This window comes from Marmota marmota, unplaced genomic scaffold (genome assembly GCF_001458135.2).
Source record: "Marmota marmota marmota unplaced genomic scaffold, marMar, whole genome shotgun sequence".
In the NCBI taxonomy this organism is placed as follows: Eukaryota; Metazoa; Chordata; class Mammalia; order Rodentia; family Sciuridae; genus Marmota; species Marmota marmota.
Genome location: NW_025999998.1, coordinates 13,496,133 through 13,504,575, shown reverse-complemented (window position 1 = coordinate 13,504,575; position 8,443 = coordinate 13,496,133).

Genomic DNA, 8,443 nt, shown 5'->3' with positions numbered 1-8,443 from the left:
GGGGAAGTGTAAATAAGATAATGTGAGATAATAGTTAGCATAACAATACCTGGAATAAACAGTCAACATTCAAAATGGTAATCACTGAGATTTTTTTCAACCACCTAAGTGTGGAGTACTTTGAAATCTGGTCTTTCGTTATCTTCCCAGCTGAATTCATCCCCACTTTGGACCACAAGTAACTCCCAGAAAAAAACAAACAACAACAACAAAAAAAAACTTTTATTTTTTTCTATCTTTGCTTGTATTTCTGCAGCTGAGATGGGCAAACCCTATGTTTAAATCCTCTGTGGCCCCTTTCCCTTTAAAAAAGGGCCTTTCTTCAAAGGGCCAGACAGTAACTGCATTCTGTGATGAGGTCCACATGGCGTAGACTGTACTTAAAGAAATAATCGTGCTGGGTTCCAATACAAACTTAATTACAAAGACAAATGTCTGGCTGGATTGACCTGTAGGCATAGTTTGCCAACCTTTTTTTTCTAAAATGTTTTCTTGAAGTTCTGGGTCAAACTTCTAGGTGAGTCTACCTACAAGGTGAGTCTTTACAGTCTTTACCTGTAACGGAGCACTCTACACTCATGAAATGATTTATGTCCTTCTTTCACAAGACAGAACTTTGAGAACAGGGACTGCATCTTTTTTTTAATCTCTTTCTAATTTTTTTTTAATGGTGGAGAAGGTTTGTTAATATTTTTTGAGTGGATGGATGAATTTCATTAACAGAATTCTGCACCCTGGCTCTGTGATTCATTTTTTTTTTTTTAAACAATCTGGTTTAAGCTGATAAGATTAGTGGAAGGTTCAAATCGAGGCCAAATCAGCATGGATTGTGGTTGAGAAAGGTGTGGCCTCCCTGCCATACAGATAACACAAATTAGGCCTATACACTCTTTTAAGTTTGCTTTAAAATAATTACTGTCCCTACCAAAGAGAGCAACTTTCAGTGGTCATTAAATTGAAATAATTCAATATGAACTATTATTTTATTTCTTAAGATAGGATAAGTTGGTTAAGTGTGATTTTTTTTTTTAAATCTAGTGTTCTGGGGGTAATAGTTTGGAAAAGGATGTTGATACATATAGGTTTGGAAACACCTGCCAGTATATTATTGAGACAACAGGAGAAATATAGATTTTTGGTACTTCCATGACAAGACCTTTGTGCAACCTCTGGATAGTTGAGTAGAAAGGAAGTTGAGAGACAAGCTCTAGCAGAACTTGAAGAATAGGTCTGGAAGACACAGAAAATCATCTGACAGAAATGGATCAAATTTGACTCCTTTTCTCCAATTTCAGATTATTATACTTACTGTACTTCTTAATATCCGCTATTAAAACATACCATCTTTTTATATTTTGCACAATTCACAATAGCTAAACTATGGAACCAACCTAGGTACCCATCAATAGATGAATGGATAAAGAAAATGTTTTGTATACACAATAGAAAATTACTCAGTCATAAAGATGAATGCCTGTATGACATTAACTGGTAAATGGTTGGATCTGGAGACTGTCATGCTAAGTGAAATGAGCCAATTCCCCCCCCCAAAAAAACCCAAAGGTGGAATGTTTTCTCTGATAACTGGATACTAATGCATAACAAGAGGTAGGGGAGGGGATAATAGAAGTTCAATGGGTTAGACAAAAGGTAATGGAGGGGTGCTAGAAATAGGAAAGACAGTGAAAATAATCTGACATATTTTCCTATGTACATATATGAATATACCACAGTGAATCTCTACACGTACATCCACAAGACTGGGATCCTAATTAGAATAAGATATACTCCTTGTTTGTATAAATGTCAAAATAGACTCTATTGTCACGTACTAGAAAGAACAAATAATTAAAAAAATTGTCTTGATAAATAAAAATGAATTAGATATGTAAAATAGTTTGCTTTTCAATTTATTTTTGACATAAGAAAGCAGTAAAGTGCTAGGCTAGTAAACTTGCATGCTGATCCTAATTTGTGATAAATAATTGACAATTTGCCTGTATGCTCATTTCCTTCTTCCTTTCAACCTTGCTGGCTGAAAGTTGTCAGAAACAGAGTTGCTATGAAGACCAACTATCACCTTAGCACCTACACCCTGGGCATGTGTGGTGTGCTTTTTAGAACTCTCCTCAATAACTTGTGAGTGATTTGTTAACTTTTTGGAATTTCAATCTTTGCCTGAACTTGAAGGCTGTTCAGCTGGATAAATCATTTATGTTGAAAGAATTCCTAAATTTTTCAATAGTCCATCATTAGGTTTGAGGACTGACTTTACTTTGACATAGCCTTGGAAATCTTCGAGTCTAGTATCTTTTGAAAGGAGAGGTACTTTGTCTTTCTCTCTGTCACTGCTCAAGTTTAGCTCTTCTGTGCCTGAGCCTCATGATTTGCCTCACATCTCCAGTTACTTCTCCAACCACCTTGCATATGAAGTTTCTTAAAATGCCACTTTCAGAATATTACTTTTTTTTTCCTGAACATGCAGTGAATCCTCATATTTCTCATCAACAGAAAACTTCCAAATTGACTTTAGACTTACAAAACCTAACCCTGTTCTGTCTATATGGAGATTACTGGCCATATCCTTCATTCTTAATCAGCATTTGATTGATTTTATTAATGATATTTAGAATGTCTTTCTTTGTAGTACTTTGAGTATCTATACTCAAAGTTACTTATTTCATTTTATCAAAGCCTCTGGATTCTGAAATTTGCTTAAAATAAGAATTAGTAAAATGTATTGCCTAATGCTTAAAAGTAGGACCGAACCATTTTCTTTTTGCATAATATTAATATTTTAAAGGAAATTGTAATTCTTTACCAGACATGGTAAACTGTGACAGCTCCTTGGTTTTAAGAATTAGCAATGATTTCAAAAAAATTAGTTCTGAAAAATTAAAGTGTAAAAAATTAAAGATTAAAAATATTTTCTGTTCATCTCAAAGTATTTTAACAATGATTTCTCTTTTATCTCCTATGCGACCCTTTTTTCACCCAGTTAAGGAGAGAACAGGGTTTCAACACTGAATAAAAGTAAGTAGGGAATAAGTAACAAAAATCTCCAGATCATCCTAGTGAATATCAAAGTAAATTTTGTGTATAATATAAAAATATCTCAATTTGTGTTTTTTTTATTAGATTCAAATACTTGTTGTTAGCCCCAGAAAGAAAACTTCTAGTATCCATAAAATAAACATCAGCATATGTCCCAAACCAGAGTTAGATTTATACGATTCTGTCATCTAACTTGATCTTCCTCATGATAACTACATAGCACTGTAGTCAGTTTTAAAAAGGACATTAGTGGTTATCCAACACAAATTGAGGCCGTGTGTGTGTGTGTGTGTGTGTGTGTGTGTAATTATATCCTGTCCAGGAAAAACAATAAATCGTGTTCAATAAAAAAAAATTACTGGAAAATAGAAGAAAGTAAAGGGATTTAAATTAACATCTATTTCCTACTTATTCTAAGATAACCTGTTCTCATTTCAAAGATGTCTTTGTAGTCTTTTATTTGTCTATGATAGTACATTATGTAATTTAACTGTACTTACTGTAACCATATAAAACCTAGTTTTTTATGTAGATCTTTCCACTTGGACTCTAAGCTCCCTGAAGTAAGGACTTGTTATGTTACTCTACATTTTGCTTCTAGTGTCTTGGATATTTTCTGTTTTGTGCTGGGCATCTACAAGAACAATCAACTGTGCTTATTTGGCTTTATTATATTACATCTTACAATTTACTATTAGTTCAAACAAAACATCCCCCTAATTTTTCACCATTTGGTTCTGCCATGTTTTTCCCAACAATTCTATTCTTGAACAAAAATCTTTTATTATATATTTTATTGGTTTTAAGAAAAATAACTATTATGAGTTTAGGATTAATGGGGCAAAAGTGATAGCTAAAACTATTACAGTGATTCATAAACTCAACAGCTAAAACAAAGTGATTTATAGACTCAGTGTTATTAATCATTATAATAACATTGTGGGAGAAACAGTAGTGTGTGAACCCTATTCTATATTTGAAGGGAAATGTAAAAAGTTGTTATTTGCTCATGGTAATGGGCTGACAAAGATGGAACTGGTACCGGAACTGGACTTTTCACTATTTACCTAACATTTTTCCTTGACACTGCTGTAGCTTAAAACAAAGAAAAAACCCTTTCAAGGAGCAATTTTTGAATTTTTAGGACAAAGGAGAAACTAAAACTACATAGGAATAGCGGGTTTAATTAAACTGATGTCATGTGCAGCTTATCATGGAACAACCAATGATGATCAGATTATTAGTGCTTGTACTACTATTTTTTCTGTTATGAAAAATACCTGATGCTGGCTACTGTATTAAGAAAAGAGATTTAGCTCAGTTTTGGAGGCTGAATGTCAAGATTGGGCAGCCCCATTTTTCACTCTTGAGGTCCTCATTGGCAATGGCCTATCACAATGGTAGGAGGTTGTATGAAAGATGATATGAAGAGAAAAGGAATTAAGAGACATTCAGGAACCAGCATCACTCTTTTTATAATATGTAGCTCTTTCCAGAACTAAATAGTGTCCCTGGAAAACTGTTAATACCTTGAGGGCTGTACCCTCAATGACCTAATTACTTTGTAGTAGGTCCCAATTTTTAAAAGTCCCTACACCTCCATACAAGCTTCCAGCACATGAATCACTAAGGGACACAACTGAAACCATAGGAGTGCTATGCTAGTGCCTGATACAGGCTAGGGATCAAGGCACAGTTGCTCAGTAAATGCATGACACAACTTAAATAGAGTAACCTGGATAAAGTTGCTAGGACAACACATGCTGTGGTGGAAAACTCAAAACATTTGGATGAGAGTTTGACTTGGAAAGGAGTCTATTAGACAAGGCTCAGATCTGCATTTCAAAGCAATTTCTGTCAACTAAGATTTTCTCTATGAATCCAATGAGGTTTGAACTTGCTCAGTAATTTTGGAATATATAATATAGATTCTCCATCTTTCCCTTTCTCAGTCATTCTCTTTATGGTAGAAGAATGAGACTTCTGCATAAATGTGTTGTAACGTTAGACTTATGAGAGTTTAGGTCACCACATTTCAAATTTCATTTTCTCATCTGTAATTGGATTTCAAGCTCCTCTGACTTAGGTGATTAGAGTATTAGTGCCAGAGTTTAAATTCTTTGTCATTATTTCTGCTTTGAAAAGAATGTATATAAAGAAAGCCATGCAAGGGGAAAATGCCCAAATGTTCCCTTGGTGAGGTTTGCATTATTTAAGGTTTAATCCCATGAACACTCTGTCACTGTGGTGTTGTATTTAATATTTACAGACCTTAGGGTGTCAAGAATCAGATATTTGGATATGGTTTCAGACTCTTGGATTTCAGACATTATATTCTTGAGGGTGAAAATGAAAAGACAAGTGTGATTCTACTTTAAGGCATTGGGAAACAGGTATTAGAATAGCATTAAAAGCTGGAGGGTCATGGTTTTATCCTGATTGCCAACTGTGCCATTTTAATTTAATTTAATTTAGGTATTTTTTTAGTTGTAGATTGACACAATACCTTTATTTTATTTGCTTTCATGTGGTGCTGAGGATCAAACCCAGTGCCTCACATGTGCAAGGCAAGCACTCTAACACTGAGCCACAACCCCAGCCCTGTATCATTTTTTATTTAGAATTATCTACACTAATATTCCTAAATTAATTCTTTGTGTAGAAATATGCTATCTTTATTTGTGACATGAGACTTTTTTTTCCCAATTTCACAAATTATCATATTTAGGTATAATGATAAACATTGCCCCCTCTCCAAAGAAATGTTTGCGTATAGTTTCCTTCAACTATACATAAGGTTCAGGTATGTTATTAAAAAGGTTGACTTTAATTATCCAGTCTTGGTTCTTGGAAGCTTCATTCTCCTGAAAAGGTACTCCCATGTTCGAAATTTGTCCATTGAGAGTGTAATAATATGACTTGTATCTAAAGCTGTGGTCTTCTGATTTTAAAATATTCTTTTCCATTGTCACTATCACTTAAAATAAGAACTAAAGGTTTCTGAAAGCTGTAATTCCTTTGTAGTCTTTAAAACCAAACTGTGTCACTTTCTGTATCCTTAAAAGTGGTTTGTTAAATAAAGATGTGCTTTGATAATTATTACTAATGTATAACCCTTTGTACATCAAGAATGTTTTTGAACAATATTTCTTAAAAGCAAAGTTTGTAAACTTGAATATAGAAAACACATATCTCTGAATAAACTGTGATTACTTCTAAATGTTGCAAGCCAGGGTGTAGGACACAATTTAAAAAATGGCTTGTCACCTGCATGCTTAAATCCTTTTAGTAGTCCCAGTAGTTTTTTCCATTGGTTATGGAATTAAAACTGAATTGCCAAATCCTTCAAAGTCGATCTCTCATTTTCCTGGTCTCAGTTTTCTCTGCCTTTTTTAGATGGCTTTCTTCAACAGTGGCTTTCCTTGACTTTTGTCCCCACTCTTCCCTAATGCATTTCCCAAATTCACATCCTGTGGAAACTGTCCTGATTCCGGAACATCAACTTCTAAAATTTTAGATTTTGTAACTCCATGTCTTACCTTTCTGATGAGAGGGGGGGTATTTTCCACTTTAACCATGCTTTTTCTATAGCATGCAATTTCTTCCTTGTTCCTTGTTTGGCTTCAAACCTCTCTCTCCCTGACCCTGTCATTGTAGCCTCATAAAATTAACTTCAGTGCTTTATTTTCATGCGTGGTAAAATTTTACTTTCTTATTAACTTGATGGAAAACTACTAAATGATAGACCTTAGGTCAGTTTTAATTGATACGAAGCTTGCCCAGCACAGTTACTTGTACCAGTCAGTGCTTTTGATTATGATGATAAAGAATTAACTAGGCTGGAATTTAAGACCTTAGTCAACATTTTGGTGTCTAATCAAAATATTGATGTAAATGTCTATTAATTTGTTAATAGCTACAAAAAATATAAAGGAAAATGTTTTATTGATGTTTGGTCCTTCACTTTTGCACCAATTCTTCTTGAGTACAATGCTGCTGGTATCTGTTACACCACTGAAATGATCCCAGGGCATCTTGGCATGTGATTATTTCTTTCAAAACGCATTCTCTCCAGAAAGGTGGTTTTGTGATATCTGACCTTTCCCAATATAATCTAGTGATTGATTCAGGTAGTCTTTAGAATTTCCTAGGGGAAATTTCCTAGTATTGATTGTTGTAGATGCTTCAGGAGCCCACAGTTGAAGAAGGCAAAGGATGTACATATAAAGCTGCTATTTTTTTTTTTTTTAGAAAAAAATCACATAATTAAGTACTGAATTGTGCACAATGGATTTCTATACAGATAAAGGATGTGCCAAAGTGTTTTGGGGGGAAATTCATGGAGGAGATGGATTTGGACTTGAGCCCTCTAGTAAAGGAGGACACAATGGGAAGAGCACTGGTAAGGCTCAGTGATTCTCAGTAGAGGTGCTCTTGGCAATGTGGTAGTAAAGGACTTCATTATGAGGGTTTGCTCTGGGCATTACAGAATGTTTAGTATCCCTGGTCTCATAGACAGCAGTATCTCCTGATTGAAGTAGGGATCAAATCCCACACAGTTCTAAAATATTTGCACTGCCCTTGGTTAAGAGCCATATTTGGACATGCTACCCACCTGTGAGTAGTCCTGGTTTAGTAAGAATGATTGAGTCAATTGTGATATTTTTCGTTTATCAGTTCTATGAATTTTTTTTTTTTCAGTGCTGGAAATCAAACCCAGGCCTTGCACATTGTGGGCAAGTGCTCCACTACTGAGCTTCCCAGGAAGAGTGAATTATGCTACATAGTAGGAAGTGAAGCATTTATTGATAATGTAACATGTTGTAGAAGAATACATTGACATGAGTGCTTTAAAAGGATAGGTTGGATTTTTCACTGAAAATTATTTCTCAATCTGAGTTTTTCAGTTAAGCAGGAGAAACTTTATTGTGGATTAATGGGGAAAAAAATTCTTGGAAAAAGCCAGATCATATGTCATTAGAAAGACTGGGCTGTGTGAGGACAGCATTAGGCACCAATAAAATACAACATTCAAATTGGTGAGTTTCCAGAAAAATATGAGAATGGGCCATTTTTGGCTGACCAGTATACCCAGATGGAAAAAATATTGCACAACTAGTCTTGGAAACCTGTAGTCTCCATGTATACTTATAAATTATATACAATTATACTATTAATCCAATATATGCTCATTTATGACAATTTGGAGAACACCAGATATTTTGAAAAAGTAACAAAAATTACCTCAACAATGTGGGGCTCTTTTATTGTAATATATTTTCTATGATTGAAATCATGCTGAGCCAATTGAGCTTCCTACTTTTTTCATTTAAAATTATAAAAATATTTTACAATTATATTGAAAATTCTTTATTTATAATGCATCAAT